This window comes from Bubalus kerabau, chromosome 10, assembly GCF_029407905.1.
Source record: "Bubalus kerabau isolate K-KA32 ecotype Philippines breed swamp buffalo chromosome 10, PCC_UOA_SB_1v2, whole genome shotgun sequence".
Classification (NCBI taxonomy): domain Eukaryota; kingdom Metazoa; phylum Chordata; class Mammalia; order Artiodactyla; family Bovidae; genus Bubalus; species Bubalus kerabau.
Window position 1 is genome coordinate 52,625,866 of NC_073633.1, and position 18,726 is coordinate 52,644,591.

The 18,726-nt window shown below is 45.1% G+C and overlaps 1 protein-coding gene across 7 annotated transcripts in view; it reads right to left on the reverse strand.

Annotated features, from left to right (window-relative positions):
- TLN2 (talin 2) overlaps positions 1-18,726 on the reverse strand; it is a 499,060-nt gene that overhangs the window by 436,336 nt on the left and 43,998 nt on the right. Inside the window, exon 2 of one of the 7 annotated variants that reach the window (XM_055537741.1) lies at positions 5,052-5,165. The exons of the other annotated variants lie outside the window; for them this stretch is intronic. The gene's annotated coding sequence lies outside the window, so the exon portion shown is untranslated. The remainder of the gene's footprint in view (positions 1-5,051; positions 5,166-18,726) is intronic. 7 annotated transcript variants of the gene reach the window in all.

Sequence of the window (18,726 nt, forward strand, 5' to 3'; positions counted from 1 at the left end):
CTCAACCCCCTTCCTTGTGCCAGCTCACCTGCCTTTCAAGCATCCACCTCAGCCCCAAGGCTCCAGTAGCAGAGAGAGGAGTGAAAGGGAAGATGCCAGCATCAGGATCAGCTTTGGCATGGAGCATCCTTCAGAAACAAAGGATTCCCATTATGCACAAGACTTTCACAGACCCCCTTCGTGAGAAACTACAATACCAGGCACCACCACTTATCACCCACCAGCCATGTGGGCCTCCTCCTTTAAGGCTTCTCTTGGGAAATTAAGCCACTTTACTACAGGCTTTGAAAGCTAATGCTCAGTGACAAGTTATTTTTCCTACTGTCAAAGAATAATACCCAGAATTCAGTATTCTATATTAAAATCAGTTCTTTTTGCTATACATCAAAAACCCATTCCCTCCTACAAATGGCAAAGCTGAGATACCATACCAAGGGATGTAAAAAGCACCAGCCAGTTGCCCTGCAAAATCATGCCAATAATACCCTCTCTCGTCCTGAACAAAGAAGCCCCCAACGCAAATAAAGGAGAAGAAACTGGAAGAGAATGCACCATCTTAGTCATCTGTTAGTAGGATAAGCTGTATTTTAACATTTTAAACTAGGTCAGAACTTGGGCTCTGATATTGGGCTTTATTTATTATTTTTATTTTTTGGCTGTGCTGGGTCTTTGTTGTTGCACACAGGCTTTCTCTAGTTGTGGCGAGCAAGGGCTAGCTAGTCTCTACTTGCGGTGAACGGGCTTCTCATTACAGTGGCTTCCTTGTAGAGCATGGGCCCTAGAGTGCAGGCTTCAGTAGTTGTGGTACATGGGCTTAGGGACCTCGTGGCATGTGGGATCTTCCGGGATTAGGGATCGAACCCATGTCTCCTGCATTGGCAGGCAGATTCTTTACCAGGGAGCCACCAGGGAAGTCCCTGGTATTGGGCTTTTAAAGTACTTTCTTACTTTATATATTTGGAGTAACAGATTGGTGAGTCTAGATACTCCTTCCTAAATTATGATGCCTAATAACCAAAGCATATTCTAATTTTTTGGATCTCAATTTCAGAGCCTGCTGTGCTTAAAAAAAATTAAAAAATTCTTTGATTAAAACTATTAGCTGCACCATAAGATTAAAACATAAATGTCTTCTCCTCCAATGGATTTCAAGTGTTTCAGCCTTTAATCAGAAGTGGTCAACGTCTCACCTCTTTGTAACAAAGAATTCCTCATGGGTTTTAGACAAGCAACACGTGACTGTGAGGGCACTAGAGGGAAGAGCAGACACACAACAGAATCAACCAAATGCGGAGGAGAGGCTCCTTCCAGCCTGCCCACTTCAAGTCTCATTCTTCCCTCCCTGGATGGCTCTAATATGATCATGCGTTCTTATAACTACATTTGCAAATGACTGACTCAATTCAATAACTGCTACCTAATTATATCTCGACTTGGGATGTACTTGTTTGAGGGAAGCTGTATGGAATTAGGGCCTTAACAACCGGGAACTCTGTTGTTCTTCACTGCTGTGAGCCTGTAGTCTACAGCACTGTTGTCTCCCCAGGCCTCCCCAGGGCAATTCTGGACCCAAAGGCTCCAATGGAATCGAATGTAAGGTGAATATATAGGCTCAGTGGGGCCAGCCAGAGACAGGCTTCCAATTCCTTAATCCACGGCCTTGGGGGTGAGCTGAAAGTACAGATCCCTAGGCCCCTCTGGAGGACGCTCCATCCGCACCCTGGGGAGGGGCAGCCGCAGGTTGACAGTGCAGCCTTGGCAGTTCAGCCCTGGCTCACTGTAGATAAGCAGTAGCAGTTCTAGGTAAGGGCCAGCAGCCCCTCACAATAGCACATTAGCCAAGTATGAAGCTAGAAACCAGCTTATTGAGGATCGATATAGCTGGTACAAAACCTGAGAAACACTAGAGTGAGGAGTGGTAGGAAGTCAGGTCCCCTAATACCCTCAGGGGATTTGGAACTGTAGAGGGGTTAATTTTATCAAAGGAGCACTTCCAAGGATGACTGAGCCTTTGAAGAAAGGGTTCAGGGTCCTGTGCCCTTCCAGTCACTTGTCTTGCCAACTCAGTCACAAGCTTTTTCCATGTATTTCCCTGGCCATCCTGCTTGAAGCCACCTCCCCCCACTTTAAACTCCTAATGTACATCACTAATACAACTTCCCAAATTGCATCCCACTCCACTAGTGAATAGTCCATAACCTTAAAAGAAAACAAAGGGTTTCTTGGACAATAAAGTCTGATAAACCAAAGATTATGCAGATGTGTATTCATTATGGAGACTACGATTCTGAGGTTTTTAATAAATTGTTCAATTTTATTTGACCTATTCTAAATGCAATTGACCTAGGAACCTGTTTTCAAGGAAAACCTATTACTGACTTGCAGAAATGAAGATCTACAGAAGATGTGGAGAAATGCTGAGCTATCCCATTCACTCAACAACTCATTATGTCACATCTTATAATATGCTATTTAAGTAACTTGAATAGTTATTTAATCTTTCGTTATTTAGTTCTGTATGCATTTGGGTATTATCTTAAGTAGAACATTCATTTAAGCTAAGATCACATCTTACATGCCTTTGAGTTTCCAGCAGCTCCAAGTCTACCTGCTATAGAGATACACTCAAATTCTTTAAAGTGTTAGCTCTGACATTATAAAACATGTGTCTTAGAATATATGGTTTTTAAAACCTTAGATCATCAAGTTTCTACATATATATGGGCTTCCCTGGTGGCTCAGTCAGTAAAGACTCCACCTGCAATGCAAGAGACCCAGGCTGGATCCCTAGGTTGGGAAGATACCCTCAAGGAGGAAATAGCAACCCACTCCATTATTCTTATCTGGGAAATCTCATGGACAGAGGAGCCTAGAGGGCTACAGTCCATGGGGTAAGAAGCATCGGATGTGACTACACCACCACACTATCACACACACATACATATAAAAGGGGCTTCCCAGGTGGCTCAGTGGTAAAGAATCTGCCTGCCGATGCAAGAGACGCTGGCTCAATCCCTGGGTCAGGAAGATCCCCTGGAGGAGGAAATGGCAACCCACTCCAGTATTCTTATCTGGGAAATCTCACAGACAGAGGAGCCTGGCAGGCTACAGTCCATGGGGTCACAGAGTTGGACACAAGTGAGCACACCTGCACATGTACACATATATATGTATGTATGTATACCAAAGCCCAGAGATGTAAACGGATTGTCCAATGTCATAAAAAGTTAATCAAAGAACCATGAGAAGAACCGAGGTCTTCCAACTCCTTAGTCTTCCTTCTGTAATTTAAGGAAGGCTTATCCTTTCAGGTTCCAGTTGGTTTTCCAGTAGGTGAAAGAATCAATTTCAGTGATTTGAATACCCTAGGGAGCATGACACAATCTTACCAAGTAAAGAACAAAAATGAAAAAAGATTCAAGTAATACCAGAGGTGCAGGGGACTTCCCTGGTGGTCTAGTGGTTAAGAATCCGCCTTTCACTGCAGCAACTGTGGGTTTGATCCCTGGTCAAGGAACTAAGATCCCACATGCCGCAGGGTACAGCCAAAACATTAAAAAAAAAAAAAAAAAAAAGGAAAAGTATATGCGTCTTGTGCACACATGTGCATGTGCGAATCTACTTCTTCCTAAAGGTGTCCAGTGATAAAACCGTAATACCTCTTATTCTTCCACTAGTCTCAAAATGACATGGATTCAATCCTAGCAGATCTATATCAGAACCACTTGGGAAGAAAGCAGGGGAGGGGTGTCATCTGCTAATACAGAAGCAAGACCTCCAAAAGTGCAGGTCTCAGCATTTTCACAAAGCCCACAGGTGGCGCCAGCCCACAGACACAGATGTGAACTATAGCTCTGGAGGCCTGGAGCCAACTGTCTTATTTGCAAGGGACTGCCCAACGGACATTTCAAGATTTCGCTCTACTCCTGAAGGTCAATGTCCTCCGACAAAGACTCTCCGACCCCCTCTTCCCCAAGCCTGCCATTCTCTTTCCTGTTCCAGAATCCATCAGTGCTTGACTTGTACCGCTGACACTGAGCATTCTCCTGGTAACTCCAGGGCTATGAGACACAGTAACCGTGACTGTTAGAGCACACATCGTGGGACCTCCCTGGTGGTCCAGTGGTTAAGAATCCGCCTTCCAAGGCAGGCGGACTTGGGTTCGACCCTTGGCTGGGGAACTAAGATCTCACATGCCACAGAGCAACTAGGCCTGCACCCTGTAACCAGAGAGAGCCTATGCAGCCAAAATATAAGTAAATAAATGCAATTTCCCCCACATTTAAAAACAAAATAAAGCATACACTGTGCTTCTTTGTATTAAGACTTTTTAGTTCCTCACGGGGGCCCAGACGTTCTCAGCCCATGCACAGACACTGCAGATGTCAGGCAATGCTGCACGAGCATTGCGCTCTGCTTCTCCCCTTTCCAAGCCACTCCATAATGCATATTAGAAACCACACCAGGGAAAACGATCTTATTACAAAGTGATCTTATCACTTTGCTTCCTACTTTCCAGTAGGTCATCCAAAAGGATGGTGTCTCCACCAGTAATCAGTAGCAAACCACCTCAACACGGCTCACAATTGATTGTGAGTCGCAGAAGTGTCAGGACACCGGGGTTAAGAACTGTTGACTGAACTAGTCACTAATATCCTTATGCTGGTGTTGGAAATGAAGACAAAGAAAAGAAGACTAAGCAATGATGGTTCTCTAGAAAGTAGAAATATCCATTTGTTCAAAATCTACTTTATTGCATTTAAGGGGATAAATTACTGACTATGGGAATAGTCCTCACAAAGCTGGTAAATCACAAAAGCTCCAAGACAATGGCCTTATAAAAATCTGAAGACTACTAATTAGGGAATTCCCTGGCAGTCCAGTGGTTAGGACTTGTTTCACTGCTGGGGCCCAAGTTCCATCCCTGGTCAGGGAGCTAAGATCCTATAAGCCAGGCACCATGGCTGCCCCCCCCCCCAAAAAGAATAAAATTTTTAAATAAAAATAAAGACTACTATTACTATACTTCCTTTGTGGAACTTATCCCTTACCTTATAGACAAGAACCCCAACATCAAAACTTCCCTGGTGGTCCAAAGGAAGACTCTGCTTCCAATGCAGGGGGTGCAGGTTCAGTCTCTGGTTGGGGAACCATGATCCCATATGCTGTGTGGCATGGCCAAAAAATAAAATAAAATTATAATAATAAATAAAAGGACAGCATCCACAGGGCCAAGACCATCTGAAGGCTCAGTCCGCATGTGGTTTGTCACCTCTGTGGACAGCACAAAGGTAACCATAGACCTCATGTTGGTAAAGACAAAGTCCATTTCTCAGAACCCCTCATCCTACCCTCTCATAAGCACCTAGAAGTCCTACCCTCATTCACCTCAACACTGCCCATCCCCTCGGTTTTCCTCCTCCTCCTCTGGCCATACCTCCCTAGTCTCCTCTGCAGGTTCACCCTGCTCTGCTACACCGTGAACTGGGAAGGTTGCTCCCAGGCTCGTATTAGTAGGTACTCAAAGGTTTGCTGACTGAATGGTGAACTCTGTTTACACTGATGGATAAACTGCTGGAAACCAGACTCCCATGCTACAGGCACCCTACAGAACGATCCCCAGACTCTCCAACTAGCAAGGCAACCAGAAAAACCAGGGTTTGCATTCACACCCTACTCTCTCCTCCTCCCAGTGCTCCTTGACTTTTTCATTTCAGGCTTAGGAACTTGCTTTTTTCCCATTTCTTTTTGTTGGGGATGGTTTTGATTCCTGTCTCCTGTACAATGTCACAAACCTCCGTCCATAGTTCATCAGGCAATATGTCTGTCAGATCTAATCCCTTAAATGTATTTCTCACTTCCACTGTATAGTCATAAGGGATTTGATTTATGTCTTGAGAGTCCCTTGGACTGCAAGGAGATCCAACCAGTCCATCCTAAAGGAGATCAGTCCTGGGTGTTCATTGCAAGGACTGATGTTGAAGCTGAAACTCCAACACTTTGGCCACCTGATGCGAAGAGCTGACTCACTGGAAAAGACCCTGATGCTGGGAAAGACTGAGGGCAGGAGGAGAAGGGGACGACAGAGGATGAGATGGTTGGATGGCATCACCCACTCAGTGGACATGGGTTTGGGTGGACTCCGGGAGTTGGTGATGGACAGGGAGGCCTGGCGTGCTGCGGTTCATGGGGTCACAAAGAGTCGGACTCGATTGAGCAACTGAACTGAACTTAGGAACTTGAGAGGATTTTGATTAGGTCTCTTTTGAGGTAGCTGGGAATAAAAATTGTTCAACAGGAAAATAACTGCTCCATAAAAGGTTTATTAAAGAGCTCCTTCCTAACTCAATGTATTTTCCTTTTGCCCAAGCTTTAACATTTTAAACAAAGAATGCAGACTTTTTATCAGTAAAGGTCACTGTCCAACAGAAATTGCTGATGGCGGTAAAACAAATAGTAGTTTTATATTAAAAAACAGTGAGGGCAACAGGAAGGGCATGTATGAAAAACAAACACTGTGGTCAGAAGGAATACTAGACAGCATCTATAAGTCTGATCTTTTAAAGAATAAAGATAACATATTAGCGGCCTGCTAGGTAGCGCTAGTGGTCAAGAATCCACTTGCCAATGCAGAAGACACAAGAGACCCAGGTTCCATCCCTGGGTCAAAAAATCCCCTAGAGGAGAAGTGTCAACCACTCCAATATTCTTGCCTGAAAAGTCCATGGACAGAGGAGCCTGGCAGGCTACAGTCCATGGGGTTGCAAAGAGTTGGACACAACTAAGGGCACACACATATAACACCTGAGCTGTGACAGGCTGAGCGATGCCCTTCCCCTAGAAGATAGTCTTCTAATCCCCAGAACCTGTGCAAACGCTACCTCACACGGCAGAAGAGTACGTGCAGATGTGATTAAGAACCTTGAGATGGGGACAACATCCTGAATCATCCAGCTGGGCCCCGTGTAATCACAAGGTCCTTAAAAGAAGGAGAAGGTCAAAAGAAAGGAGAAGTGACATTGGAAGCAGAGGTCAAAGAGCAACCTAGGAAGATGCTATGCTGCCGGCTCAGAAGATGAGGCCACAGGCCAAGGAATGCCAGCTGCCTTTAGAAGCTAGAAGAGTCAAGGAAAGAGAATCTCTCCCAGAACCTTCAGAAGGAGCATAGCCCTGTTGACCCATTGTTTCTAAGACTTCTGACCTCCAGAACTATGAAGATAATTTTGTGTTGCTTTAAACTAGTAAGTTTAAAGTAATCTGTTACACTAGCAAAATGTTTTTATTTCCAAGGCTGAGTAAATCACCTGAAATACTTAAGCTCATTTCTAATGAGATAAAAACAGAACTTTTCCTCTGGGAAGTAGGAAGTATGAACACCCATTTTTCAAAAGAACAGGAGTACTTGAATGAGTCCACCTCGCCAGGCTTTCATGTGAACGTTCATATGGGCTTCCCTGGTGGCTCAGTGGTAAAGAATCCACGTGCCAGTGCAGGAGATGTGGGTTCAGTCCCTGGGTCGGGAACATCTCCTAGAGGAGGAAATGGTCACCTGCTGCAGTATTCTTGCCTGGAAAATTCCACGGACAGAGGAGCCTGGTGGGCTCCAGTCCATGGAGTCACCAAGAGTCAGATATGACTGAGATACTGTGCACAAAGTCATTTATGCCCTTAGTGTGAACAAGCATCAACTCCTGATAACTGCCCCAGGGAGCAGATAGAATAAAGCGAGAAGTCAAGTTCCAACTGAGGGCAGGTTTACAGATCTCCACGGTGTAAATACTCTCACCAAGGCCAAGTAAAGCCACCAATGTAATGTCATGGAATATCAACTTGAGAAGAGATGCAGTCAGCTCATATGAGCAGCTATGAGACAGCTGGGCAGTTCATGCCCTAATTTTCTGATTCACAGTACTTAATATGTGTTTCCGGAGAAGGCAATGGCACCCCACTCCAGTACTATTGCCTGGAGAATCCCATGGGCGGAGGAGCCTGGTAGGCTGCAGTCCATGGGGTCGCTAGGAGTCGGCACAACTGAGCGACTTCACTTTCACTTTTCACTTTCATGCATTGGAAAAGGAAATGGCAACCCACTCCGGTGTTCTTGCCTGGAGAATCCCAGGGACGGGGGACCCTGGTGGGCTGCCGTCTATGGGGTCGCACAGAGTCAGACACGACTGAAGCGACTTAGCAGCAGCAGCAATATGTGTTTCACTTTGATGGAGGTACTATGACATTCTTTAGCAAACAAAGTACTCTTTTAATTAAATAAAAGTTTGGGAAACAGCAGTATACCTTCCCTCGGATATTCATACATTAAAGGCTCTGACAAGTTCTGCAGGCTTTTTTGTGTTTTATTTTTTAAGCTCAGTTATCATAGTTCAACTCTGTGTTTTGTACTTGTATTCAGGGGTGGGGCCACCTGAAGCTTACTCAAGTTAGAAAGCTCTCTTTTGGAGAAAGGATACAAGATTAGGTGCAGACCCTTGGTAGGGACCCCCTATTTGATGGATCCTGGAGCTTCAACCTCATAGCTTCATGGCAAATTTCGTCCGTGCATGTGTTGAAATCTCCCTGCACTTACCAACACCTGACATTGCACTAGTTCAAAGATACACACACGTTAAGAAACGCTGTCCCAGAGCATGAATATGAAACAGGCCAGAAACTGAGAAAGTGCTTGCTGAACAAGGTATCTATTCTACACCAATGTGACTATATCTGGACCCTAACTTTGTTTCCAAGGGCCAGCTTCCAAAAGATAGAAATAGCCGTGTTTTATAGGCTGCTTCCTTCAGGAAAGTATTCCCTGTAATAGTCACTGATTCATGCTTTCAACATTTCCTAAGCACCACATGGGAGGATACAAAAAAAGGTTGAAAGAGCCTCAAGGAGCTAAACTGCTGAAAGAATAGCAGATGTGCACCCATACCACAAGCTGCTTGGCATGACAGCTCCATTTGAGATGCGAGGTATCAATCTTAAGTAGAAGCATGGTGGTCAATAATTCTGCTATGATGATCTAGGAGTCCGTAGCCAAGGGCAAGATAGGGACAGAATGGGGATAGGAGGAGAGAGTAATGAAGTTGCTATGGAAACCCTCCCCAGAGCAGTGAAGGACAGCCAGCACTGCCCTCCCTCGTCCTTGGGCACAAGCACCACTCTACCACCCTTCAGGCTATGGGTCTATTTCCAGAAAAAAAAAAAAAAATCTCCACTATTCGGTTACATTTACAGACCCACTGAGAGAACAATGCTCTTGCTAAGTTCCAAGATGCACCTCACCCAAGGAAAAGGATCTACCTTTAGGCCTAACCTACCTAAAAGATACAGGCTTCCTGGTGGCTCTGCTGCTGCTACTGCTGTTATGTCGCTTCAATCGTGTTCAACTCTGTGCAACCCCGTAGACAGCAGCCCACCAGGCTCCGTCGTCCCTGGGATTCTCCAGACAAGAATACTAAAGTGGGTTGCCATTGCCTTCTCCCCTGGTGGCTCAGTAGTAAAGAACCTGCCTGTCATTGCAGGAGATGCGGGTTTGATCCCTGGGTTGGAAAGATCCCTCAGAGAAGGAAATGGAAACCCACTCCAGTATTCTTGCCTGGGAAATCCCATGGGCAGAGGAGCCTGACAGGCTACATAGTCCATGGGGTCGCAAAAAAGTCAGACACGACTTAGGGACTCAACAACAATAAACAACACCCGAAAGATATATAAGAATCAAGAATGACTTGGTCTCTATCTCAAGTTCAGGAATAAGGAGTTTGAACAGGCAAAGGTGCACCATACATCTAATATTTTAATTTGGCGGTGATTAGATGCTAAAGTCCAGAGAAGGCAATGGCTAAAGTCCGGAGAACCCCACTCTAGTACTCTTGCCTGGAGAATCCCATGGACAGAGGAGCCTGGTGGGCTGCAGTTCATGGGGTCGTGAAGAGTCGGATACGACTGAGCGACTTCACTTTCACTTTTCACTTTCATGCATTGGAGTAGGAAATGGCAACCCAATCCAGTGTTCTCGCCTGGAGATTCCCAGGGACGGGAGAGCCTGGTGGGCTGCCGTCTATGGGGTCGCACAGAGTCGGACACGACTGAAGCAATTTAGCAGCAGCAGCAGCTAAAGTCTAGGTTATATGTAACCTCTGGGAAGTGGAAAGAATCAAGTTCATGAGAGGTCTAAACTGTTGTCCTTGTTGAAGGACAACAAGGCACACGAAGCTGGGGAGGTGGTGAGAAGGAACCCGGGACAGAGAGCTCAGTGTCTCACACACAGTGGGTTCTTTACGAACACGTGTTGATTACATATGAACATGTCTGAACCTAGTGAATGAAGAGACCATCCCAGCTGTTCAGCTCATGTCTCAAGTCTAGTCACGGGACCCAGAGCCATGCCTTGCATGCTGTCAGCACTCCTGTCCAAGGACAGGAGTTCCTGTCCCTAGAATAACCTTGACCCTGGTTAACCTGGAGACCGCTGCAAGGGAGACCAAAGACTTTCTTGTCCCCTCGCTAAGGGCTCCTGACTTCAGCCCAAAGCAACTTTTGAAATGCCAAGTTCACTGGAATCAAGGCCAAAATCTCAGTGTTCCCACATGACAACTCGTTCCCAAAGGGGAAAAGACCAACACTGACCAGAGGCTTTTACAATCAGAGTCACTGACTCTGGCCATTCACCAGAAATAAACATTTATTCCCACTGGAGGCCTTCCAGAGGCTGGTGGCATGCTGACCCACCACATAAAGACTGATCAGGACAGAGCAAATAGCCCATGCCTCAGGACTAGCTGTGTCCAGGATGAAACACAGGTTTCATCACACCTGCCAACTCCCAGGGACTGGCAGTGGCTCCCTCTCCTAGGATCAGTAGGAAACTGTCATGATTTTCTAACAATATCTGCCACGGGCACAAAGTGATAGCACACGGGCTGTCTATTTACTGCCCCTGGTCCTGGTTTACTTACACTGTATGATTTTATAAATGCATATGCTAAATATATACACATATGTAACAATATAACCCATTTGTAAGTCCCCCTGATTAGCTTTAAAAAAAAAAAGAAAAGTTTTATTACAAACAATTACATCTAAATTGCAACCATACTGGTAAATTCTCCGAAGGACAAAAGAAAAGGGAAAGAGTAGGAAGCATGACTCCAATCAGAGCCCAACATGTGGTAATGCAGCTCTTGCTAGGAGGATCCAACTATACAGGCTTGTCAGCCACGGGCCTTTCCCTCCCCAAGCAGGAAGCCCCTGGGTGTAGAGAGAGGAGTAGCTGGGGAGGCACTTCCTCCCATCCTTGGGATCACCAAGTGCCTGCCTTGGCTTGGGCCTTTCACAGCAAACTCAGTAGGGCAAGGAGGGCTGACCCTTGCAGACCTGCCATTCACTGCTCAAGGCTCTGTTTGGGGGACTTCCTTGGTGGTCCAGAGATCAAGAATCCACCTTGCAATGCAGCAGATGCAGGTTCAATCCCTGGTTGGGGATCTAAGGTCCCACACACCATGGAGCAACTAAGCCCATGCACTGCAACTAGAGAGTCTGTATGCTGTAATGATGCAACGAAGGTCCCATGTGCTGCCACTAAGATGCGATGTAGCCAAGTAAATCAATAAAAATACATTTTTTTAAAAAGGCACTGTTTGGGGGTTTTCACACGGTCTCAGGAGCCTCATAATCATCTTTAATCCCAAACTTTGAGCTAAATACAGTGAATACTGGCTCCCCCTCACTTCCAACTTCCCTCTTTCTCTAGCTACATTGGATACCAGGACAGATCAGCTACGTATCCAGCCATGCGAGATGAAGTATAAACACTGCAAGGGCCGAGAAGTAAGGAGATCAGCAACTCCATAATGCTCAAAAGGATGGCATATGTTTAGAGCAACACTCTAGCACATAAAGCTGTGTTTCCACCTAAAGAGGAGAGAGGAATCAAATGGAATTTGTACAGGAAAGTGTAAAAGTGTCAGTCACTCAGTCGTGTCTGAGTCTTTGTGACCCCATGAACTGTAGCCTGCCAGGCTTCTCTGTCCATTGAATTTTCCAGGCAAGAATATTGGAGTGGGTTGCCATTCCCTTCTCCATGGGATCTTCCCAACCCAGGGATCGAACCAGTGTCTCTTGCATCTCCTGCATTGCAGGAAGATTCTTTACCATCTCAGCCACCAAGGAAGCCCAACTTTCCTTTCCTTGTATAGGAAAGGACCTTCCTTTACAGGCAAGTTTGTCTTTCACTTGCAAAGATATGTCTATTTCCACAAGGTAAAATGAAATAGTCTGTTTAAATATTCTGGCAAGTGCAAAAAACTAAAAAAAAAAAAAAAAAGCAAGGAGGTGGTCTGGCTGCTCCTCAGTGTCCCCTCTGTTTTCCATGAATAATCACTACCGGATTAGGTCATGTTGACTATTTCTAGAGCAGCAAACAACGGCTCAGCGCCAGACATCTTGGAAGTAAGTTTGACTCTCTGACTAAGGCTGGCTTGTGATGCTTCTCTGAATACTTTCTGGCCCTGAGGTCATCCCACTACATCCTCTTTAATGCCTGCCTTCCCTGCGAGCTGTCAGGACCGGGGCAGCTCCCACCAGAGGAGGGGGTGGGAAAGGGGATGGACTACAGATGTCTGGTGCTCCTCCCGAACCCTCAAGCCTGCAAATCAATTCACTGCACCAACAGTTGTAGCATAAATGATTCATAGCTGTGCTAATCAATACATTTCTGCAGACACCGCTATTAACTCTGGTCATTTCAAGGGGAAAATACATTTCAGAAGCTGTTGTGCCAATGTGGTGGACACAAAATCCTGGAGCTTTGTGAAAGTATCTAGTCACACGGGGGGGAAAAAAGGTAACCTGACCTACAATAGAGATGTTAGTATTCTTAGGCAGAGGCTGGGATTAAAAGCTCATGCCAGTAAGGAGATGGCTCTACACATGCCCAAAGCAAGAGCTACGACTGTGACCCTTGACCAAATTTACCTTTGCCAACAGAAACTGAGCAGCAGGGCAAAAGAGTACCTGTCTTTATAATTAACATTTCAGGTCACAAATGGCAAAAGAAACAGCACCATGATAGTAACATCCACGCCCAGTACCATGACAGACATTACTAATCCATCACCACACTCTGGGCCAAAGAAGCCAAATTGGCCTCATGACTTCTCTCACCTAAATCCTCTCAGCAGCCTCTCTAATGGCTAGGATATGAAACTGAAGATGAAACCCATTCACATATCTGCTTAACTTCTAACACTGCTGTCAATGATGTACTAATCAGGAAATACTCCTGGACTGCGGGCAGGCTGCACACTAGCATGGGAGCTGCTCTTTAAGAGGGCTTGATGGTATTTTATCTAAAGTAGCTTATGATCAATAAAACAGAACCATGCAAAACAAAAAGCCAATGTGATAGAAGTCCATTGAACAAATAAATGTGTTGGCAATTCTGAGGAAATATTAGAGGATGCACAGGAAAGAGAAATCACAGAATCAAAGAATTGTGGAGCAAATAACCCAATCTGTAACACAGTCCACGAGACCCTCCCCTAGCAACCAGGCCCCTTGAGCCTTCTCTCAGAGACTTGCTCCAGCCACTGTGGCCTTCTCTGGTTTCTCTAATACAGTAAGCCCTCCTGCTCCAGGGCCTTGCCCCGCAGCTTCCTCAACTTAGAAGACCCCATGGCGCCACTCCACTGACACCCTGCCATCCACTCCCTTGAGTCTGAACAACCTCCACTTAGGCTACCAGCTTCCATTCAGACATATGCTCTGAAGGAAGCTCTCCTGAGCATCTTCATGACCACACCACCCCAGAGCAGCATAGGACTCCTGGTCCTTCATCAGCCCTCATCCCAGTTTCAGTGACTCTTGGAGTGAAGCCCACATCCTGGCTAAGCTTTCAACTAGCTCTGTAAGGACAGGGCAGATGCCTGCTGTGTTTGCCACTGCATCCCCAAAATACAGAGCAGTACCTGGAACCTACAGGGAACAATGAATCAACGAATCGATAGATCAGTGTACAAGTAGACAATAAGGCAGAGAATTTAATTAGAGCTGAAGGTCAAACAGGGGGTTAGAAGATGATGTGTGATGCAGAGGGTGATGGAAGTCAGGAGAAAGGTGTCTACCTATGACATAAGTTTTGAAACATTTAGGCACAAGAAAGACCCAGAGAGAGTAGAAAAGGCAGACAAAAACAGTATCATGAAGGATGATACAAAACCCAAGTCATGAAATAAGTTTAACCACAAAAATTAAGTTTTCTGCAGGGAAAAAGCTAACAAAATCCAATGGGGGGAGTATGTGTATCCAGTAACAGAAGAATCACTTCCAGACTATGTAAAAAGCAACTAGAAATCAATAGGTGATCCAACAATATAACAGACAAATGAGCAAAGAACAAAGAGACAGTTAACAGAAAAATACAAATGATTTAAGCATAGAAAAATATGTTCAAGCTCACACATAATAACTGACATAAGATACCATTTTTTTCCCAGCAGATCAGAAAACACCAAGAAATTTGGTAACACACTGTTCATAGGGAGCAGGGAAACAGGAAAACCATGCATTGTTGGTTAGACGATTAATACCTTTTGGAGGACAGTTGGGCAAATATCAAATTAAAGATGAATGCCCTCTCTGACTCAACCATTTACTTCTAGGAATTCATCCCACAAATATGTTCACACTTGTGTGCAAATGTGTGTGTGTTTGCATCAATAGCATTGCGTAGGACAAAGGAAGACTGGAAACAAGCTAAATGTCAATTAATAGGAAGCCAGTTAGAAGAGCCAATGGAACACTGTACTGCTGTTCCAGAATGAGGCGCATCTATATAGTCTGATGTATTGGGCTGGCCAAAAAGTAAGATGTTACAGAAAAATCCAAATGGACTTTTTAGCCAACCCAATAAAATGATTTACAATGGTAAGTTTGTTGTTGTTTTTTAAGAAAGGTATATAGAAGTATACAGAGTACTCCATTCACATAGGGGATAGGAAAAGGCAATGAAAGAAAGGAAGAAGGACTACTAAATATTCACACACAGAGAGAGATTATTTCCAGACCATACACGACACTGCAAATAGCGGTCATCTTTGGGAAGAGACCTTAGCTTCTAAGGTACAGGGGTTGGAGGCAAACTTTTTTTTTTACAGTCTGAAATTTTTAACCACACGATTTTTAATTGTTTACCTTTGTAAAAATTAACATTAAAAACAGGGAAGGAAGACAGATGACTCCAAAATACAAATTACTGAGAAAGGAAGAGAAACTAGACAGGAGACCTGAGTCATCAAGATTCAAATATCCAGGCTGGAACCCAGAGGGGCATGCTGAGATAATGTCCCTCATACCAGAAGAGGGGCCCTTGGGTACAGAGGCTGTGATGAGCAAGGACCCTGGATGACAACCTTGACCCAGAAGCAGAGCCCGCTATGCAAGTAGACCCCAAGCAAGCAAGCACAGGCATAAAACATAAAATTCAAATGCCTGAGATCTGCCAACACCAAGCCTTTTAAAAACAGAGGTCAGTTACACTGATGATAGTCACTTGGTATGGGGAAACTGTCCTCTGGGTCTTAGCAGACCCTGACAGTTTTTAGAACTTTGGAGAATCGGTCCTCCTGAGCCACAGGAAAAGGTCGGTCCAGAGGGTGACCACAGCTCTGGTGTTGATTTAACAAGACAGAACAAGAGGTTACAAAGTAGAGAGCCTCAGGCTTCTGTGTCAAGCTGTCCCCTGGGTTCCTGAGGCCGACAGCTACAGGTGACAGTCACTGAATGAACTGCCCAGCCAGAGCTGAAGGAGGGCTGCAGTTTCCTCTCAGGAAAACAGCATCATTTATCCTTAAAGTTTCAACTCCCTGGGTGTTTGGGTGGAAGACCCTAAGGTGGAGACCCTGAGTTCTTCACCCTAGGAGGACATATTTCTCATCACTTCTGCCCCGCTATTTGAGGCCTGTTTCCACTGCCTCTTTCAGCACAATTCTCTAAAATAGAAACCCGGTGACCTAGGCTGTGGTCTATTTCAGAAATCATGTTAAACACATCTGGACGGGAAAATGCCTGCCTGGCAGGGGCTTCTCCTTGGCACTTAATAAGCTAGAGCACAGACACATCTCTGTCTCCTGCCAATCGTGAGTGATCTTTGGAGTCAGCGAGTTTCACAGGCACAAATATTTCATAAATACACATTTAAGTGAATAAACCAAAAGAATTTAAATTATTCATAGCCAAGTAGTAGTTTTAAATCTAAGTATTCAGATTAGCCAGTTGACTTCTAGGAAGTTGCCAGCGACCTAGTCAGAGCTCAATACGACACCTTCTGCAGCTTCTTGGCCTCTAAGCACCTAAGCCTCAAAAGGCCTAAAGGTAATAAAAATAAAAACACCTAACTGGGACTTCCTTGGTGGTCCAGGGGCTTAGACTCCACACTCCCAAAACAGAGGGCCCAGGTTCAATCCTCGGTCAGGGAACTAGATCTTGCATGCCACAACTAAAGACCAGGCACAGACAAATATTTTTAAAAACACACACACCTAACACACATTAGCACAACTCTGCAAGCTTTTCAAAGTGCTCTCACACATTCTCATATGTATACGGTACACGTGATACATATGGTACCCTGTATGCTTCCAGCCCAAAGTAAGTGTGGCCGAAGCATGCTGCATGGCACATAGTAGCCTGCTCAATAAATAGCAGAAAAGAATGATTTATCTTCGAAAAGTAGTTTTCCAGAAACGTGAGACAAGAAAGTAAAGCAACACCTCAGGCCCAATTTCGTACAGACAGATTACAAAAGTTATAGCACTCCACAGCTCAGAAACATTACTTTAGGGACTTTTAGAAACTTCTAACTGCTTCTGATTTTTCCTCATAGTCACTCTAAACTCATTTTCTCTTCAAGTGGAGGATTATTTTTCCTTTAATGTTTATGTACTTCTTTTCCAGCGATTTTCTCTTATTAAAAATTTAATAAAGGCATAGTGTTAAAAACTTTTTTTAATTAACCACACAGATATACAGCCCAGCCACTATGATACCAGGATGAGGCCTGCTATGATTCTGAATCACAGGTGAATTTGGTGTCCATATGTGCTAAGTTGCTCAGTCATGTCCAACTCTTTGCAACCCCATGGACTATAGCCTGCCAAGCTCCTCTGTCCATGGGATTCTCCAGACAAGAACACTGGAGTGGGTTGCCATGCTCTCCTCCAGGGGATCTTCCCAACCCAGGGATCAAACCTGCGTCTCTTATGTCTCCTGCATTAGCAGATGGGTTCTCTACCACTAGCATCACCACAACTAGAGCTAAAAGAGCAATCTGTCCCTTCCTGGAGATGCTCCCTGACTGTCCCTCTGATCCACGGCAAGGGATGTGCTTGCGGCCACGGTCAGGGCCTGAGGCCTGGACAGGTCTACCCTCTGTGCATTCCTATCCCAAACATTTTGTTCAGCAGAAATGAAATCCAAGAAAACAGTAACACCAAAACCATTGACAAGGAGCAAAGAACTGACTACCCATCAGTTTCAAGTCTTCTATTCTAGAACTTTCTCATTCCTTCTATCTCTACCCAAATTTCCCCCAAAGCCTTGGTCACAGCCTGAGGGGACTTGTGGCAATGAATATGCAGCTTTCCCCCTTGGACAAGGGAAAGTTCTTAGTACCTAAGAACCAACTGATGCATGCTCTCTTTCTCCCCTTCGCACATTCTTCCAAATGGAGAGGCTGAAGAAAGCCGCACAAATTCCTATTTGCTGAGTTCTTAGGATCCCTTCAGCCTCTAAACTTGAACCAAACTCAAACAAGCCACTTGTCGATGTTTGGTTTCAAGATTCCCGAGTCTGAGACAACATGTGGTCCTTCTGGGCATAAACCCTGAGAAATCACACAAGCAGCGCAGTCACAGTGGTAGTTCCTCAGCCCTGGAGGGGGTTGTTCTGGTGTCCTGAGGATTCGGCACATGTCTCAATGGCCTAATTATGTCATTACCTAATTTCACGTTTAATATATCAGTGTGCGGTCAAATTATAGCCACAAATATGTAGGGGTGAATGCTGGGGCTTAACTAGGCATTTACCCCTGGGGCTGTGCTGGGTTCATGGCAGATTTAAAACCTTGATACTATTGAACTAGGTCTCTTTTTAATGTTCACTTTAGACATACACATAAATGAACACATTTCCCTTGTCCAAGGGGGAAAGCTGCACATTTATGGCCACAAGTCCCCTCAGGCTGTGACCAAGGCTCAGGGAGAAATTTGGGTACCTACAGCCCTCTGCCTGGGCCCTGCAGAAAGATGCTGACCTGTTCAAGAAGAGGTTTTCCTTCAAACCTCACTCTGTAGACCTGGGGCGCTACAGGCAACATCGCTGCTCAACAAGAATCCAGAGCGAGGTATCCAGTGTCTCAGTTCCTCCCTTGTGCTTGATCATCCATGTTACAACCATCATCTTGGGAAGAACTGAAAGGCTTCTTACTCTTCCAGGAAGCCTTCGAGACGTTCATACAAAACCAATCTGTCTGCTGGCTAAAACTGAGGCATGCTCAATTGCGTCCGACTCTTTGCAACCTCACAGACTGTAGTAGCCTGCCAGGCTCCTCTGTCCATGAGATTGTCCCAGCAAGAATACTGGAGTGGTTTGCCATTTCCTCCTCCAGGGCATCTTCCCAACCAGGGATCGAACCTGTGTCTCCCGCATCTCCTATATTGCAGAGAGATTTTT